Below are 20,596 nucleotides of genomic sequence, written 5' to 3' on the forward strand. Positions count from 1 at the left end.
CATGGAGTGCTGTGGTTGCTGGCACCGTGTATCAGCACACTGTCAACACAATACAGCACACACTCAAGTATGTTATTGCTTAATGCCACATTTACACCATTTACAGCTGCATCAAACAGAAAAGTGAAGACAGAAGCTTTGGATGCTAACGTGGAGTGTTGAATAAACACCTGGAGGGATTTATTTTCTGTATTCCTTAAAAGGGTATTTATTAAGGGAAGATTGACTCAAAATCCTGGGCTTTCTCACTGTAGGTTTGTGTCACATTCACACAAATAAGGGATGTTTTTGGAGATTTGTATTTAAATTAAAAGTACCACAAGGTCTACAAGAAAAGCCCATGTTAATTAGGATACTGTAATCCTAATAATTCCAATTGTTCATCTCAATGAATTAAAAAAAGAGAGTAACGTTTACATTATTGAACGTTTCAGAGGAAACTGTCGGGAAGATCACGACAGCACACGGCAACCAAGAAACTATAACTATGTTATAAACAACACAGCGAGTGGATAGATACTTCTAACATGAATTTCATACTGCAGCAGCGTGTATGACTCAACCCACATTGGACCCTTTAACATGAGACCACTGTCGCATGTTAAACTAACATCTCACACAGAATTACACTGGACGACTACCAAAATAAGGTTTCATCTTTTACTTCTCCTATCCATACGCATGCTCTTTCTCTCTGACGTTTAAACGCCATCATCATTCAATTGCCTACTAACAATGTCGACCCTTGTTTCAGTGTCACTTTGAAGTCCTTAATCAAAAAGAGACAACTGTGCGGCCATTTTTAAATGCTGTACATCCATGCTTTGCGAAACACGACGAACTCCTGCACTTCTCATGACAACAGGAATTACAGGGCAGCCCTTCTCATGTCTGGGGCTCTTCCTTACAGTCAGGTCCTGACCTCAAGTTCCATAAAGACTGAATCAGATGTCGAAACAAAAAAAAAAGGGCTATCAAAACAATGACAAATCAAGTGGTTGTAGGCAGCCGTGACAGGAAGCTCCTCCAGGCAGTGTCTGGTCTCCAGAGCCTCGGGCCTGAATGTCAACAACAGCAGGAAATGGGGTCAGGAACTCTGCTCGACCCACTGGGAACCAATAAAGACTCAAACACGCTCATACACACATCTGCGCACACACACACACACATACAGGCCTGCATAAAACATCTGGACACTCTGAGTGCTAATAAATACGACCAGAAAAACACGCACAGAATAAGGATGATGCGCATTGAACAGACACACACAGGGAGACACCACACCCGGGATCACACACCATCACACACCATTTCTCCAACACAGCGCTGTGTTTTGCATAGTAACACACACACACACACACCTTCAAACTGGTGAAGTCGTGACCTTTGTGTGAAAAGGTGAAGTGCATCAGTGATCAAAACAACAAAACAAAACAACCTTTAGCTCTCTGTTTAGCGTCTTCATCGCCTCATTATCATAGTGCTCAGTTATCATCATCCTCCGTCACTGCCGTCGCCCTCACATCAAGCAGCACAGTCATCATCATCCTCATCATTATCCTCCTCATTATCACCACCACCGCCACCGCCATCATCATAACAACAGCTGCCACAATTTGATGCAGTTATCTCCACTAGAACGACATTTCACATGTGTTGCCAGCACAGTTACAACAGGAAATGAAAATAACAAAAACAATTAAATAAATAACCTTCATAACAATAGTAAATAATGGACCAAAAGAGGTAGAAGAATAAAACATATTCAAATTCAAATTCAAGTCAGCATTATTGGCATGACAGATCGGAAAGTCTATATTGCCAAAGCAGTACAGAAAATGATTAACGCTGATTGATTGAACATATGATTAGAAATAAATATACAATAAAATGCGCATATCAACAGTCATATGATACTTTTATGATACCAGTGTGGGAGTTATTCTAGTATATTATACAATACCTAAATATAATAAAACATCTAATTATCTACACCGTAAACAGTAAAAATGAGTCAGTCATTGTCCACTTCTTTTTTACTCAATTCTTCATTCCAACAGATCTCATCCCTCTTCATTTTTGCATCCTTTCCTCATTTCTCTCCTCATCATCACCTCTCCACCTTGTCTCCTTTCTGTTCTGTTTCTCTTCCTTTCACTTCTGTCATTTTGTCCTCTCTTTATCGCGTCCCTTCCACTTCATCCCTCATCTCTTCCTGTCTCCCACTCGTTCCACTTTCACTTCTACCTTCTAAGTCTGCTTTCTTAGATGTTTATCTAATAGTGAAATTGTGCAAAACATCACCCTGCATATGTACACACAAACAGTACGGATGAATCTTTCAGTGCCTTTATTTTTGTGTTTTCTTTGTGCAGACGCCCCAACCAATCCTCGCATTTCCAGATCAATCGATTTCACCATCCCTGTGATGTGTGCATCAGTGATCAACAGCATCTTCACTGCTGATACTGCATCCATTAATCTAATACAAAGCGCAGATCTGATTTCTGTCTTCAGACCACCAGTGGAGGATCAATGGAGGCAAATGTGCAATCGTTAATAAATCCCAAATTCTACTTTCAGTGAGGACAAAATGGCAGAAAACTGTTTTGGCCTGGTATCAGGCGGATATCTGATACTGGACAATCAGGCCTGTCCAGTCAACTGGCAGGGGAGAAAGGAGCGAGACAAAGACACGCACACACATTCACAGGGAGAAGAGGTTTCATACTGGAGACACTGGGCTGGTTGTTTCTGTTATGTCACTTTAAAAGCAACTCCAGTGTTTTATCACATCGGCGGGTGGTGTTATTGCATTATCAAAGGACAAGGCTGGTGTTATTCTATAGTTTTTGTTATTGTCAACAGACGCCACGAAAAGATCAAAGTGTGTTATTCCTCTCAATTATTAAAAAAAAAAACCTACAGCAACTTTGGGTACACAGACAGCACTTAGTAGTTGGACCAGTTCATTTTTGGTTTTGGTCTTTCTTTTGTTTTTGAGGATAATCAGGTAAAAGCTGATTGCCAAGTACGTAATGTGATAACCCGTCAGTAGTGTAATAAACTGAGATGTTATCAGCAGAGTGCTGTTGGAGTTTATGATATTCTTAGCTTTGTTTATTCTAATATGGCCTTTATTACATTTAGTTTTATGACTCTATTGGCGTTTGTTTGGCTTCTAGCTGTGACTGGCAGTGTTGATTTGCTTTAGCAACATGGGGATGTAGAAACAAACAAAGTAAACAAATGAAGTGAAGAGGAGAAAAGAAAATGAGGACAAAAATAAGACTGTGAAAAGACGACAGGGGAGATATCCAGGCAACACTGAGGAACTGATACCTGTACCAAACCTGCGTACATTTAGAGCAAAAGTGAAAGTTGATACCATATCTGAAGTCATCCAGTTAATACCAACGTCAATACGTGAACTTCTGTCTTCCTGATATCAGTTCAAAAGAGACATAAGATCGTGTTATCGTAAAGTGAGTGCTTCTTTCTACCCTGCCTGTCAAATGTCTACGTATCACCTCTCTATCACTAGTGTGGTGACATTTAAGGTGAGCTGCAGGTTTGGATGTCAGAGGTACAGGAGACGAAACACGAAGTGAGACATGAAAAAAAAAAGCGTCGCCTCATAATAATGTCAAGTCATCCCTCCGAACAGGATGTGAGTCAATGGGGGTCAGAGTACAATGTGTTCTTCCACTGGTAAGTATCGTGTATCCAACACACACACACACACACACACACACACACACACACACACACACACACACCCCTTACATAATGTAGGTAAACAAAACCATGTGCAAAAGGACTCCTGTTAGTCCAGGCTTTATCATGACTACAAAGGCAGAGATAAAGTGCAGAGTCATCTGTCAATACTGAAGACAATGACAGCTCTCTGTGAAACTGTACATAGATTTTCTGTCTTTTGATGGAGGTTAAGACCAACCCTGAGAAATGTATACGAGCCAAAGAGCTTCAAAAGTATGGACTTAATTAGATTGATTTTAATTAATGCACTTTTTGCGGATCTATATCTGTGCAGCTTGAATGTGTGTCGGATTATGTTCAAGCTGTTCCGTTTGGTTTATTGACCACAATATAATGTAATTATGGAATACATTATTGTCGGGGATAGAAGGATAAAGTCTTGGACATATTTCCATGTCTGACCTGAGAAATATAACATTGGAAAATAGGGTCTGAAAAGTGGAAAAGATTAATGGTAAAAGCAGATCGAGGTACAACAGAAGGTTTTTTTAGACGCACACCCAAGCAAATTAAATCTTCAATGTAGAAAGATTTCTAAGTATTTTTTTTTTTCCTTTTTCAAACCATTCTCAGGATATAGGAAAAATAGTTTTAGCTAATAATAATAACAATTAAGAAACCTTCGAAATCACTTCTGTTTACATTCGACGAGTCCTAATGAGAAGCCCTACAGAGAGGGAATATTTAGACGTTCCCTCCGTGGAATCATAACAATACGACAGCTCGGTTTGCTTTGATCTTCATGGCGCGTCCCATGAAATATTTATCAGGAGGAACTGCACACCGTGGGGCTGTGATTCTTAAAACAATGAAAACCAAAGTTCACCCTCCATCCCTCCTCCAGCTCTTAGGCCTGGAGGAGAAGTGTCTTCGGTTTACCAGGCGGGATGTGCCCCTGGGGAGCAGACGAGTGGGAACTGTAAAGTATATCTTGTGGCGTAACACTGCTGCTGAATAGGATGTTATGTGAGCATGGGCAGGGAGGACAGGTGATTTATATGTTTGTGAATGCCTGAGAGAGAAAGAAAGAGAGAGACCTGGGTCAAATGACTGATGCAAATAATTCTTCTTGTTTCATAAATGCAACATCCACAGCATTCACTTGCCAATAATCAGAAACAGCGCGCTTAATATGTAAACCTATTCTTAATTTATGCAAATGCACTATAAAAAAACAACATGGTTAGTTACGTATGACATATGATCAGCCGTATGATTTAGCATTACAGCTTCTAGTCGTTCTTATTTTCTCAATATGGAAGAAGAACTAGAAACTTACTGATTGATTTGCAGCAATTTATAAAGTGCAAGACATGTAAATAAATATAGTGTAAGCTAATAATAATAAAATACTTTATGGCTGGAAAATTAAGTCTCCTTTACTGTCAGTAAGTGAATATACAGTATATGAACTCAAATATGTTACAATGACCTTCCAAACTTTCTGACATTGGTATTGTCCCATACATTTCGGGTTATATTAAGGTGTTTTTAATATTTTGTCCAGCTTGATTTAAAAGAGGCTGATAGATAAAAACAAAGAGAAAAGAAAGAGGGTAAAGAAAAGTCAGCTTAGCCTTCTCCTCTTTCCTCGCTCCCATATGTTTCCCACCTCTGTGTAAATCTCACTTTTCCTCGTCAATAATAATCCCCTCTCAAGGAGGGATGAAGTGGATGGCGTTTACATAAGACATTTCCAGTGTGGGCAGAGCGACAGCGGCTGAGCTCAGCTCTCAGTCTGACTCTCTGCCCACACAGGACACGTCTAGTTTAAACAGACATCAACTCCTGACAGATCACTCACGAAGAGCAGGAAGTCCTTCTAAACGAGGCTGGAAATGTATATGAGGCTAAACGGAAAAAAGGGGGAGAGGGAGAAGGGCAGAGACAGACGTAAGGGCAAATGAGTTGGGAAATGTGGGATTACAGGAGAAGAGAGGAGAAATGAAAGAAATGATCTGACAACTGTTTTTCTATTATCCTTCATTCACAATTGACAACTACCTGTCTGAGGGAAAGAGCACACAACTCTCAAAGAGAAATATTCTTAATTAGCTACAGCTGATTAAATCTGCCTGCAACAGCTGTCAGTTCGACAACTGCCTGCGAAAACCTTCACCTCTTCAAAACATCCAAAGACAGCTTTGTTAATAATTTGAGCTATAATTAAAATCAGGATCAGGGTTTCCTACGGCGTTTTACAGTGAGAATAAAGTCAGAATAAATAGTCAAATAATATTAGGCTTCCTAAGATTGAGGGAGAACGAGCGGTGGCGCTGAATCACACAGCAAAGCCCACACTTTTAATGAGCGAGGCCATTGTTTAACCTTCAGCTAGTAACTAAATTGATAACAAAATGAGCATTTGCTTTGCAGTAACTAAATCAGAGCAGCAAGTCACCATTACAGGAAAAAAGAAAACTGGAGTGGAGACCAATCGGGTTACAATCAGGTGGGGATGCGTGAGGAAAAACTCAGTCCTGCACTGCAGGTTAAACACCAGGTAGACATGTTCTACCCACTAGAGTCTGCAACGAGTTTAAGTGAAAGTTGCACCCTTTGAAATCACAATTTCAGCATAGGAGTATCCAATCAGTCATAAAGGGGAGAGGGGCTACAAGAGGAAAGAAGGAATATGAGAAACTGATGCCTGAGCAAAGGAAGAATGAAGATTAGAGGCGATGGAGAGAAAGTGGAAAAGCAGGGGAAAAAAAGAAGAAAAAAGTTTGAAGAATACATCTGGAAAAATTAGGTAATAAGATGCGATGGAAGAAAGACATGGAAAAAGAGAAGGAATGAGAGATAGAAAGATGCTCTTCTTGCAGCTCCTCTCTTCTTCTGAATTCCCCCAATGTGACACATTATCCTTTTAAACATGTTAAGCGAATGTAAAAGCTGCTAACGAAGCTTCAGTGTAAATTATGGGCACATTAACAGCATCACATCACAGAAGAGGAACTTTCTTTTACTCTCTGTTTAGTCTGAAGAGAAACCCACAGGTCGCTGTGCTCCAAAAAAAACGTGATATGATAAGGGTGTTACTCTGAATACAAGATTAAACCACTTGTTCAGACATACCATTCTTGTCAGATGCAAACAATCACTTCCCTGTGTGTACACACTGTGACTCTGTGTGTGTGTGTGTGTGTGTGTGTGTGTGTGTGTGTGTTTGAAATAATCTCTCATTCTTGAAATACCTCACTGTCACAGTACGGCTGAGAAAACCGGCTATTCCCTTTTCTTCCCTGTAATCCCTCTCTTTCTTCCCCTAGTTTTCACACCAGACTGTGTGTGTGTGTGTGTGTGTGTGTGAGTGAGTGTGTTGTGCCAACAGCCCCCTTATCCTTGGGCGACCCATACAAACCCCCCTACTCTAAAACACAGTCCCATATCAGCGTGCAGACTGGAGCAGGAGAATCAGGCAAGCATCCAACAGGGCACAGGGTTACCCACCCCAGGGTCCAGGGGCAAACCTGTGTGGTGCTGGAGTGTGTGTGTGTCTACATACTTTCCTATCAGCCTGTCCATGTTTGCATCCATGTTTTATAGAGCTGGACAATATGGCAAAAAAAAAAATCTGTATGACTGTCTGCAAATGCAAACATACGCTTAAACCTTAACATAGACGAATCCGCTGGCTGACGTTTGTGTCGCGCTCTGTCTTTCTCTCTTTTAGCAGCGGCAGAATCGAATTGAACACATTAAACCTGCAAAAACGTTTGTTTTTGGCCTCTTGGCAGCAGAAAAGCTGTAAACACAACACTGACATATTATTGTCCAATAAGTTCTCCTTTTAGCTCCAACAACTCCTGAGGGAAATATCTGGCTCTTTAGCTGCTAAATTCTCCACTATATTCCCTACTCACCGTAGCGAAGGAGGAGAAAAATCGTATATTTTGTGCGGCAATATTGTCTCGATATACTGATGCCAAGTATCAATCTTATAAATTATTAGCATTGCAAATACAAAGTTGCTGAGGGGCTACATAACCTTTTTGTACAAATTGCATTGTTCAAAATGCTGGTAATAGTACAGTAGTCCACACATATTTGCACTCAGTTAAGTTGGACTATATAGACTGTAACACAAACATTAATGACAGGTTTTTATGACAGTCCCATTTTGCTTCAATAAAAATGATTGATGTGAGATGAACAGACTAAAAACTAGATGTTTTTCCTTTGGGAACATAATTTGCATTTGAAAAAACATAATAAATCGCGATATATGTTATTGCAATACAATATCATCGAATGGTGACTTGGTATCGTGATACTATCGTATTGTGGGGTCTCTGGTAATTCCCACCCCTACTCACCCGCTTACTTTGTCTTTCTGCCTGCTTGGTGCTGGACAGGTAGTGTACGGCCTTTTTTGTTTTTAAGATCTTTCTCCAAAAACAGATAAATAAAGCTCTGTTGAGCTGAGAGGAGCTGTGGTGTCAGACGATTGTTCTCTGTGGGTTCATCATTTCGATTGACCACAAGTAGTAGTCTTGTGATACACCGCTAATATAATATTGATTATAGCAGCTTTAAACCTGACAGCAACAGCATTGATGTGGGTTAATCGTGGTCAGACAGGTAGCCTGAGTGAATGTGGAAATTATTCAGCCTCAAAACAGTAAGTGAAGTAAGTTTTGTCCAACCTCCACAATTTGGATGTGAAACTGCTCTGTAACCCGCCGGCACTACTTCCAAGCTTATGATTATATATTAACAACCTTGCAATCCCATTATTTCTTGCATTGTAATCAGATGAAATACATAATTTAATAAAAATATGAATGACATGAAATGCCACTGCAGTAATGGAGGCTATGTCCTCATGCACACACAAACTCACAGGTAGCAGAAGAAATGGACCGACAGAACCAGACAGATGTTAATAAATTGTTATGTGTACACACACACACACACACACACACACACACACACACACACACACACACACACACACTTCTGGATTGTTACAGGAAAAGTGAGTCATCTCCATGTCATATTTATATTCGCACAGAGAGTCGTCTTTGTTATATTTATGTGAAATAAATAATGTAACTATATCTCAAACACACACACACACACACACACACACACACACACACACACACACTTGTTGGTTGTACAGTACAGTGATTCTTGGGAGCACTGAGTCATCTTCATGTCATATTCATGTCAATGAATCAATCATCGCCTGAAACACACAAACATCATTTGCACAGTGACCTTTCAGAGATGACTCATCCCTGTTTCCCTGTTTTGCTTTTATAGCAATCAGCTACAGTACGACACACACACATACACACACACACACACACGCACACAGATCATGTAAAGCAGTCTTACAAAATAATCACCCTTTTCTTGAGCGTGACTATCTCACTGCATATTTCTTCCATCGGTTTAAAACCTTTTCCTCCTTTTAACTTTACAGACGCTCATTAAAACTGTTATCACATCAGATCAGATGATCACGTTAAATGAAACATTAACTAACCCGGTGGGAGAAAAAAAATCCTGGCAACAAGTAGCAGAAGAAGAGAGAATAGGTTGTAAATATTACGAATACATAAAATATACTGGAACCAAGTTTTCTTGCAGCAGGAAAAGAAGTTTGCTTGGGGGATTAAAAGAGAAGGAAAACAGAGTATTTGGCATGAGGAACTATTACAACTTTCTTCAACAGAAATAACCAAGGAGAGGATGTTACAAGGCTGCCCACACTGTTTGACTGACAGTTGATCTCTGGGTGCAGTGTAGAAACGCCACAGTAATGAGCACTGAGCACCAAAGATGGAGACATTTTTAAAAATGAGAATCCAGAGAATTTCCATTTTAAGTAAGAGCTCATGAATGAAAAATGTGGCTTCATTATAGTCTCTCTCTCTCTCTCTCTCTCTCTCTTTAAGTCACTGCCAGTCACTCTCGCTCGCTCTCCACCTCCTACTCGTTGTGTTTTTGTACATGCTTTAAAATACCTGTCCATCACAACCAGAAATATCGTACCTGCTATCACTGTCAAGTCTATGTCTGTGTTAGGGCTGCACAAATGATCTAAAAAAGGATTCGTAAAATCATTAACCCCTGTTCTCCATCATGGCTGTAAATGGTCCTGTGCAAACATTTACAAGTGCATGTTTGGTTTGTTTATTTTGACCTTTGAAGGAAAGCATGGAATACCTACAGCCAAGAACAACTTGTCCAGGACTGCTGATTTAAAATCTATTCGATGTGCTTTGTTACTTCGAGGAACCCTGCAGATGGAGTTCAGCCAATTATGAGTCACAGTCAAATCTTAACCAGTTTACCACACAGTTGGATTCACAAGCAAAGTTATTCTACAAAAATAAATATAAGGGGTTTTACATAAAGATTAAGGAGTTAAGAAACAGGTATACTTTAGGTTTAAGGACGGACTATGGGTCAAAAAAGGTCTATTTTTTTCCAGATCATTTTAAAGCCTATAGTTGGATATCGGAGACTACAAAAAAAGTTTGATTTGTAAGATATCCAAACAGAATTTGTGAACTTCATAGTTAAATACTGTCTCTTTGAGACCATAATGAGGACCTTTTAGTTCAAAGTTTAAGGGAATTATCATCCTGTCCCCTTAACTCATGAGGTTAAGGAGATTGTTTTTCAGGGATTTTTTGTAAACAGGAAGCCAGTGTCAGTGTGTGTGTGTGTGTGTGTGTGTGTGTGTGTGTGTTACAGTAAGCTGCCATTTTGTTCTGTGGTTCAGATGCTAGTACAGTCTGCCCGTTGTCATGGATATGACTCAGACTTATTAACACCACTACTCTAAAGCACTGCAGGCTACCACACACACACACACATTTACACACAGATACTGCCGAGTGAACAAGCTGATACTGAAAGGCGCGCACACACACGCACACAATTAAAGCTTAAGTTCTCTAGAGTGCATGCACACGCGCAAAATCAAACACACAAATGTACACACACACGACTCTCGGTGTGTCACCCTGTTTGCCTTCCCTCTCCCTTCTCAAAACTCCCACAGTTCCTCCACAAACAGTAACCCCCCCCCCAGCTCCTTTCAGTCCTGATCTCAGAAATGTGCAAATAATGTTAAACAAAAGAGACGAGGTCCTTAATAACAAGAGGAAAACAAATGTATGGGGCTGTGGAAAGAGAGAGAGAGAGAGAGAGAGAGAGAGAGAGAGAGAGATGGGGTAGTGTGTTTGTGCCTGCAGCAGGGTTTGGGCAACCGAGGCGGGGGAATGTTTTCATTCATATTTTCCACCCAGTTAGTTGGGAGCCAGAGAGGCACAGGAGTGAGAGACGGAGACAGTGAGACGGGCGAGGCGCTCAGAAAGACAGGATTAAAAAGTGGAAGCGAGAGCAGACAGGAGACACCAAAGATTTTCTTTTTCATGTTATGTGGGAAACTTCCACTTCAGCTCTCTTTCTGTGTTTGTCTCTTCTCTGACTTCTTTACCCTCCTCCCCGTGTATCCACCTGTACCTGCAGGTTATAAATACCTGAAACCACTACAGTTCATCAAACCTGAATTCTTTTGAATCCCTTCGTTGAATAAATATTTACAACCTGTAGCTACAACCTAGAAATAAGACGAGCAGAAGATATTAGAAGTTTATTAAACATGTATTAGACTAACAGGTGTAGCCTACTTACCTAAGCAAACCTTACTATAATACCGGAGCTCCAGATTCTCTCTCTGTTAGGTTGATACGCTTCAATTATTGATATCGCGATCGTACAGTGGTGTTACAGTTCGCCTATCAACTAGATACTAACCAGGTTTTATTTTGTGAAGTTACTCATGAAAGTAACAGCCTGTGAAGACCATTTTCTTTGTTATAGTTTGTCAGAAAACGTTCTTTGGTAATAAAAAACAAAAGGAAAAGGGTAGCTTTGTTAGCCTGAGAGACAAACTTTGCACAGTCCTGCTTTGTGTTCAATCCTTGTGTGTTATCCTCGCATTTGCATACATTTGCAGAGCCTTACATTATTTTAGGTCAATGTTTGTCTTCTTCTTTCTTCTGTGTTGGCACATGACGACCACTAACTGTTGGTCAACAGAATAGCGTAAAATGATTGGAGGGACTGTGCATCGATAGGTCCACAGCTATCACAGGGTACCACCTTAAAGTTTGTCTCGATTCCAAACACAGTCATATTTAAATTCGCTGGAGTGATTTGGCCGTTTAAAGGGACAAAAATAATCATGAAATCTTTTAGGAACACTTTGTGCCGTAAAATCTAAATTTGCATCTCGTGGAAGAAGAAACAGTAACTTCCTCATCCTGATCATTGGCAGAATAGAGTCACTGCCAAGTGCTTGGTTACTGCACAAGCTGTTCAAGAGAAATTAGATTATCACTTTATGCCTTTTTTGGAACCAGACTCCTCTCACTTCAATAGTTTAAAAGAAAGCAGTGAGAGGCAGAAATGCATTAGCACACTCACTGTGTATGGTGGCCATATGAATTTCAATTGACTCCCCACTGATGGGGGAGGGGGGATAAAAAAAAAAAAGCAAGAACTGTCAGTCTGGGGCGGATTGTCCTTTTAAGAGAGTTGCAGGCACTTCCAGGAAAATCAGGAACACATTACTTCACTTTAATGTCATTATGAGCAAGTTAGCGCGTTCCTGTCGCGTTGCAAAAATAAGGATCCTAAGCAGGAAAAAATGTCAGAAGAAGAATTGGCACTTCATTGTGTAAAGAGTGTATATTTTGGGGCTCCTTGATGTGAACACGTTTCGGGAACCAACAGCTTAACAAGCTTTCCACAGTCATCCTGTCCTCGAGGCAGGAGAGGAATGTCACCCAACTGAGCCACAATGTTCCCTATGTTCCTTTTAGGAGGAAACACTAATACCTCTTTATATAAATGATTACACAACGCTCGGCCAGTTCACAAGGAGGGGCGCCGTGAGTGAGTGTGTGTGTGTGTGTGCTGTAGAGGGGGTAGCTGGCTGAAACACACACACACACACACACACAGACGGACACACAAACGCGCACACTCATTCACACAGAAAAACACATGAAAAGGCAGAAAAAACAAACACAGACAACCACGCACAAAAACACAGACAGGCATAGGAACACACAAAATACAGACACAAGTAAACACAAACAAAAGCAACAGTGTGTACACACACATGCACACAATGAACGGGACAGACACGCTGACGGGGGAGACGCCTTCATTGTGCAGCTCGGTCAACAGAAACTCCTCCCTCATTCAGCTCTCTGCTCTGAAGACACAATGGCTCATTTCAAACCCTCACCTGAGAACATTATTGTTCTTATTACCAGCGAGGAGATGAACTACGATTCAGTCAAGTCAAGCTCGAGTGAATACATCCAGTTTGAAGGCTTACACCACTGCACAGCACTTCAAAACACTCCGAGATTTTGAGTATATATTTGGGTCGAATATGAGTTTTTAATAACGCTGGAAAGTTATCACAATAATTTCATCCTCCATCTTGATGATTACAAAAGGGATCTACCATAAATGTGCGCTTGCATGTATTTGATCAGCAAACACAACACAGTGTCAGATGACGTCATATTGCGTTGTGGCAAAAGTCACTGTGAAATGGGTGAGGGGGTTGTGTGTATTCATGCAATGTTGATGGCGATCTGAACACATTAGTCAGACGTCAAAGTGACCAATAAACCACTTTATTAGTTGAACCTACAGGTGTTTTCTGATGGCTGAAAACTGTCAGAAACAATCTGTAAGTGCTCCCAAACGGCCTAACGCCTATTCAGCTTCAGTTTTGTAAATAAGGAAACAGCTGAATCTGATGGTTATCGCTGACACAAGTACTTTTGATGATTATTTTATCATTATTACTGTGTTTTTGATTTCAATGTCAACACATCTAAAACACGCTACATAATGTATATTTGTCCCCCCGTTTTATTTTTTTTTTAGCCTCGAAAAGTTTTTAGTCAAAAACAGATTTTCCAAAGTAGAGGTCGCCTTGCAGTTAAAGTCATTTCACATATGAGTTCAAAATAGAAATGTGGCTTTATGGAGTCTTCCATCATTCCCCACAACAGAAACTACAGGTCTGTTACATATTAATATTTCACTGAATTTTACAGCTGGACACCAGATTTAAAAAAACCCCACATGTTTGACTGTCACATGCTGCGTTAAAGTCCCAAGATCAATCTGAGGATGATGAAAACAAGAAGATTGCTGCGCCACATTTTGACAGCTTTAGCTGCCCTTTGGTTAACTCTGAGATTACGACTGGGATTTTAAAATGTGACTCCTCATTCAGATCCAATAAAACGCTGCAGAACAATATACTGCTGAGCAAATAAAAGGTCTTGTGGAAAAACATGTTGACAGGCTTTCAGTCTGATAGCACTGCCTCAGTTCTTCTGTGTGTTTATTATCACAGCGTTTATGAATATGAGATGGTGTCAGTGCTTATGCAAGTTTCTGTGAATTGCATCTGCAGTGTGGATCTTTGTGTGTATAGGTGTGTGTATGTGTGTGTGTATTTTGTTTTGGAAGGACTTGGGCGCTCATTACATGCATGAGGCAAATCGCAAATTGTGCGACCGCATGTGTGTGCGTGCATGTGCTTTGCCTCTGTGCTTTTGTAAGACAGATCAGAGTAAGCGTGTGGGAGTTGTTTTAAAAAGCTCCCTTGAAAGATAAGAGAGCAGAGAGAAAGGGAGAAGAGATAGGGGGCTACAGAGCGAGAGAGGAAAAGAGAAAGGAATGTAAAAGGCAGTGAGATGAGGTAGACACGAAAAAAGCAAAAGAAAGACAGTAAAGGGAAAGAAAAAAAGAGAGGTCACAGAGAGAGAAGGTGGTAATTTTGTTTTGGATGATGTCATGAAAGTTACAATCTTTACATGCTCCGTGTGTGTGTGAAAATTGCTTTTCACCAGCTGTGGGATAAGGATGAGTCACTTTTCTCCAGGAACAAATGCAATCTACTATAGTGTGCACATGAAAGATGTGTGTATGTGTTTATACACACACAAACACACACACACACAACACTAAGCCCTTCCTACACAGACCTGATAGAAAGGATTACATTTCTATATGAGCCTTCAATATATCACCTCTTTGCCTCACAATCTGTCAGCTACCCACTTTCACACCTGTGACCTTGTATGTAAAAGGGCTGGGGTTCAATAGCTTTTTTATCGAATCTGAATCCTTTCAAATCCGCTTTGGTTCAACACTTGCAAATATTTTAAGTTAAACATCCAAGTATTGACCTAAGATCTGTAACCAGCTTTTGTAAGCTGAATGGCCAGAAAGACTACAGATCTGGTAACGTAACCAGTGGCAACCTGTGGCTAGAACCCTAAACTGAGACAAGGAGCAGAAGATATGAAATGTTGATTATGAAGTTGATTTGTACGCGTTATTCTCCAAATACAGGGGGTCCTGATTCAGAACTATTAAATTGATAAACTTAAAATATTGATTTATGCATGGATATTTATTTAACTGGGAGACTCCAAATACAGAAATTGACATAACAAGATCAGCTAGATCCACTTACGACAGAATCGTAATCTGCTGGCGGCCGCGTTTCTTATCAGTTAACCGCCAAAAGCGATGGTCAGCACTGGCTAAAAATGAGAGACCTGCAGCAGCATGGTGGCCTGGTGGACTACATGCAAAGCCATGTGGCAGCAACGTCCCCAGTTTAAAACTGGACGGGACCTTTATTGCATGTTCTTTTCTGTCTGGATCTCTGGTATTACCAACATGTTTGATGACCAAGAGATTCAACAGAATATCCAATAAGAATTTCATTATCCTTGGAGTTTAGCTAATCTGGGTATTTTAGCAACCTGGATCCAAATCAAAAAGAGAACCAGCTAACAGAGCCCAATCCTATTATGCCATTAGGTAGGTTGTCTTATGGCCACAATCCTCCATTTGCACTCTTTTTATTTTTATTTTTTGCTGCAGGCTGCTCCAGCAATGTCCCGATTTCCCCACAGGGATGATTCAATCAAACTTAATCTAATCAGATCTAATCTAATCTAGTCTGTGATTTATAATACCACTATCTACTATTTCAGAAAAACAGCTAGAAGACTCTCCTAACTCCCTCCTTCTCCCTGTCAAAGCCCAGTGTGCTGCCCTGAATACAGACAAGGAAAAAGAAACGGGTATAAATACAGAATGAAGAATTGACTCTCCCCTGGCGCCTTAAACGCCACCACACACACACGCAAACACACACAGCGAGAGAAAATGATGGGAGCAGACAGTCAAGTGTTTTCAGTTCTGTGAAACATATACAGGTCATGAATATTAACACAAACCAGTTGGTGGCTGAGGGGAGAGAGACAGAAAGTGCTAGAGAGAGAGAAATGTGGTTTCGCTGTCATGTTGTCAAGCAAGAAGCAAGAGTGTGTGTGTGTGTGTGTGTGTGTGTGTGTGTGTGTGAGAGAGAGAGAGAGAGAGAGAGAGAGTGAGATAGTTTCTGGGAAAGAGTATACAACCAATTAGCTGCAATAAACTGTCCTGAACTGGTTCATTGTCAACACTCTTAACAATTGGAGGGGGAAAAAACACTAGAGAGGGAGAGACAGAGAGTCATGAGCTCTGCATTTTAACACACACACCCATAGTGCTCATCAGCGCTGAATAACCTCTGGGCTTGACTTTCCACACCGCTAACACGCACAAACTGACAAGTGTGTACATTAAAGTACACACAAGACACAGGTACAGATACACACACAGTTTGTCTGTAAGCGGTCAGCTGGTCTACGAGAAGGTGAGAAAGGGTGAGAGGGTTTAGAGCAAAGAGTGAGGGAAAGACAAAGGCTTAGGGGTAGATGGAGAGAGCTGGAGACAGAAACATGGGGCTACCAGGAGACCTCTCTGAAGGCATTTCCCATTTCCCGAATGCAATTTACACCTTGACCCCAGAAGCATCATGGGATATCAGTGTGTTTGTGGGTACTTACACAATACAGCCAAAAGTCCCTGTCCATATACGTTTATGTACCTTTCATTGTTTTGGCTAGGCCCCTTTTTTCTACAGCACTCAATCGATATTTCTGACATATTTCTGTGTGCTTCCCATTTTGTGGCAACAGTTTGGGGAAGCCAGGTCCATAAAGAAATGGTTTCCCTAGTTTCCCCCCCCGACCTCAACCTCATAGAAAACCTGTGGGATGAACCGAAGCGCAGACCGTGAGCCAGGCATTTATCGCCGGCATCAGTGGGCATCCTCGCTAACGCTCTTGTGGCTGAATGGGAGCAAATCTCCACAGCCATTTTTTCCAAAATCGTGCAGAAAGCCTTCCCAGGAGAGCGGAGGCTGTTAAAGCGGCACATTAGTTTCCATGATTTTGGAATGAAATGTTATGAAATGTACATCGCAAAAAGCATGTATGTTTTGGTCGGTGACTCTTTCCCCTCTCACCTGACATACAAAAGAGTGTTTGCCCTTTTGTTACCAGGGTGACACTAGGGATGGGAAACTTTACTTGGTCCTCATTTTGTCGTCAGTACATACGAAATTAAAAATAGAACAGGCAGAGTAGCGGTGACACACATGACCCGAGTGACACACTTGGCAGCATCAAGCACATTTGATACGGACAGATCTCACTCAAGACACGGCTGTAGGGCTACGGAGCAGCGTGGCACCGTCACCGTGACCGCAGGAGGGCAAACAGGTCCTGCCAAATTCAAATTCTGACAATCTGACTCGAGCCCATCTTTGAACCTGACCGGAACCGGTCCTTTCTGCTCGCCGATGCCAACTAATCCTACGAGAGACAAAAATCCAAAGAGCCGGTGAAAGCAGATGGGGTGAGAAGTGAGGACGTTGAAAGAAAGATGGAGAGAGCTGTGAAATGAAAGAGAGAGAGAGAGAGATGATTCAAACAGGCATAAAGTGAGAGCACTTACTCCCACCTCTCTCCATGTCTGCTCTTCTGTGTCTCCACGAGACGAGAGTTAATAGGCCAAATTTCTGCCTCTGCTCCTCCAGCAGCCCGATACTGAGAGCTGCTTCACTGCAGAGCCTCCAGCTACCCTGCCGGCAATTTGTCTTTTTGCCAACGCAAGGCTTCCCCCCCCCCCACTTTTTTTTCTTTCTCCTTTTGCTAAATCAACATTTCTCAAGCAAATACTGCACAAACAATCTGCAATCTGGTATATGGTATATTCAAGGTGCAAAGTGTAGCATTTTTAACATCAGTAAATCATTAGCATATTCATTTTTAGATTAGAGATTAGTCTAATTGCCATAAATAAACAAGGCCTTTGCCAAAATGTATGGTAGCCTCTACTGACCATTACACTGTCTGCCACTGAGTCACATGTCAAAAGAAATCAGGAACAGGAAGTGGATATTTTTCTTCATTTTTTCACATGGGTACAGGTGCTGAAATGTCAGAATTACACTGCAATTACTAGTTAAGTAGTTACTGTTAGCTACAGCATTGTTGTTGTATTGAATTAGCCTGAATCATGACCTTTGACTCGCCACCCACATCTCAGACTTGTTCAGCAAATAATATAGTTTGGGTATTGTGTCTATTGACACCTGTTTCTGTCAGCTGGAGAAACAGGCGACCAATAAGACCTTAGTGGGCACGATTAAGAATTGGGGACGTCATCTTCTGACACAGCTACTTAGCCACATTCACTAAAAAAAATACGAAACAAACATGGCGGCAAGCGTGGATGAGATTGACGCAGCTGTGTAAGTTGTACATCGAATTGAAATCAATATAATTCTTTGATCAATGCGAAGAAAATGTTAACAGCTCCTATTAACCCCTTCTGTGTCGTCAGGCTAGCATTGGATGACACTAGCGCTAGTATTCTGCATGCATGCAAATGGGGGTGGACAAAACATTAGAATTACCTTTCAATATAATACAGTCCAAAAGATTTAACAGCTTACGTTCATAATTCTGCTGTGCTTTTCTTTAACAATAATAGGTCACAAAATAAATCTGTTAAAAAGCATTGTGGCTTTTCTTAGTCCTTTAATTTAATGTCTTTTATTTGAATGTCAGTTCCTCATTAACCTTCTTCCCCTGTTAATTACAAAAGAGACCACAGTGGAGTCGCAGCCAGATGTGTGACTGGTTGCAGTTTCCTTTTTGTACCTCATCTCTTTCTCTGCAGCTGGCAGTGCGTACACACACACACACACACACACACACAATACACAACACAGACACACAAACACACACAACACAGACATGCACACTCACACACACGCACACACGCACACACACACACACACACACAACACAGACATACACATACACACACCTGGCCTGCGGGGAGGGGCGTTGATGAAACTCGCAGTAAAATGTGGGATGCGTATGGCTGAAGTCTGGAGGTTGGTTGGAGGGAGCACTAAACATTTTGCTAATTTCTTTCCTTTATAAAATTGATATTTGCGACTGGAAAGAGGACGTTGAGCTTCATACCACAACAACTTGTTGCTATCACAGAGTTTTCAAGGCTGTCCGAACATCAACACGGCCAGAGTTGTTATTATTGATACTGTATATTGATCCCAGTTCCCTCTGATCCAGGAAGAATCACCAAAACTTTGAAATGTGACAGAGTTTCTACTCTCAGACTGGCACAGAGCCACTTGTTGGTGACATGAAGGTTGAAAACTCCTCCTGTAATCATTCCTAAACAGTGTTGCTTCATATGTGAGAAAAAAACTATTCTGCAACAACAAAGAGGAAGACATTTCTCTTCCAATGTCAGTGATCTAATTACAGTTAATGCCTGTAAAGATAAAGAGGGTTGGTGTTACAATTACATTCACAATCTTCTTTAACCTCATTATTGTCGTACATAACATTCAGAAATTCCCTTTGCCTTATTCGGCGCTCAGGGTGCGTCAGAAATGATGGTTTAAAAATAGGTAGAATTCACATATTTAGACTAATACTATAAATATATAAATACAATTGTAAAAACTTCAGAAAGTCGGAGTTTTGTGTTTGAAAGGAATTCTTTATGAACATTGTTTACAGCGTATTACATAAATGAAGGAAAGAGGAGCGAAACATTTTATTTCTGTTATTTACGTATGTTTTGGCTGATAAATTACACTAAATTCCTGGTACTGGGTTTAAATATTGGAGGTTCTCTAAACGTTTTCTGTCTATTTCCAATTACAAGATGCTAGATGTTAGAACTGTTTTATCATTGCTTTTATAATGCATGAAAAATATACGCATCAGTGCATTGAGTTAAACAGTAACTGAATATCCTTTAATCTGAATAAACGTAAATACTGTTGTTTAAAATTATTTTGACATGTCATTTCACTGCTACATTAGTGAAGATTTTGCAAAGTAAGAGTACTTTCAATTGAGCAGTATTAGCCAGAGATAAACTGATACTTTTAATGACTGAGCAGTTTTAACGTCTTGAGTTTCATCAGTGTGAAGGAGGTGTTACGGACTATATTATGGACTAGCAGGTTTCCAAGTTTGGTACAACATATTTCGCTCTTTCAACCAGCTGTGAGGGTTTGGGGAGAGGATGTGACATATGAAAGGAAAGTAATTTTGAATGCGTTGCCGAACAGTCCAATAACTGGCTTGGATTCTGAAAACACAATGCTGCTGAGAGAAAAAAGCCTCAACCCGACCAGACTGAGAAAAGACGAGGAACGATCTGTTAATAATCTGTAGAAGCTTTGATTCGTTTGATGCCATCGACTGTTGTGATTCTTCTCCTGTGATGCTTCAAATTTCAAGGAAGCTGATCCAAATCTGAACCACAGGGGGCTACAGCTGAACACTGAAGCTTACCG

The 20,596-nt window shown here is 40.8% G+C and overlaps 1 protein-coding gene across 1 annotated transcript in view; it reads right to left on the bottom strand.

The window, feature by feature from the left end:
• Positions 1-20,596, bottom strand: part of jade2 (jade family PHD finger 2) — a 157,929-nt gene that overhangs the window by 73,401 nt on the left and 63,932 nt on the right. The gene's annotated exons all lie outside the window — the stretch shown is intronic.

The sequence above is a fragment of the Enoplosus armatus genome, chromosome 13, assembly GCF_043641665.1.
Source record: "Enoplosus armatus isolate fEnoArm2 chromosome 13, fEnoArm2.hap1, whole genome shotgun sequence".
NCBI classification, from domain to species: Eukaryota; Metazoa; Chordata; class Actinopteri; order Centrarchiformes; family Enoplosidae; genus Enoplosus; species Enoplosus armatus.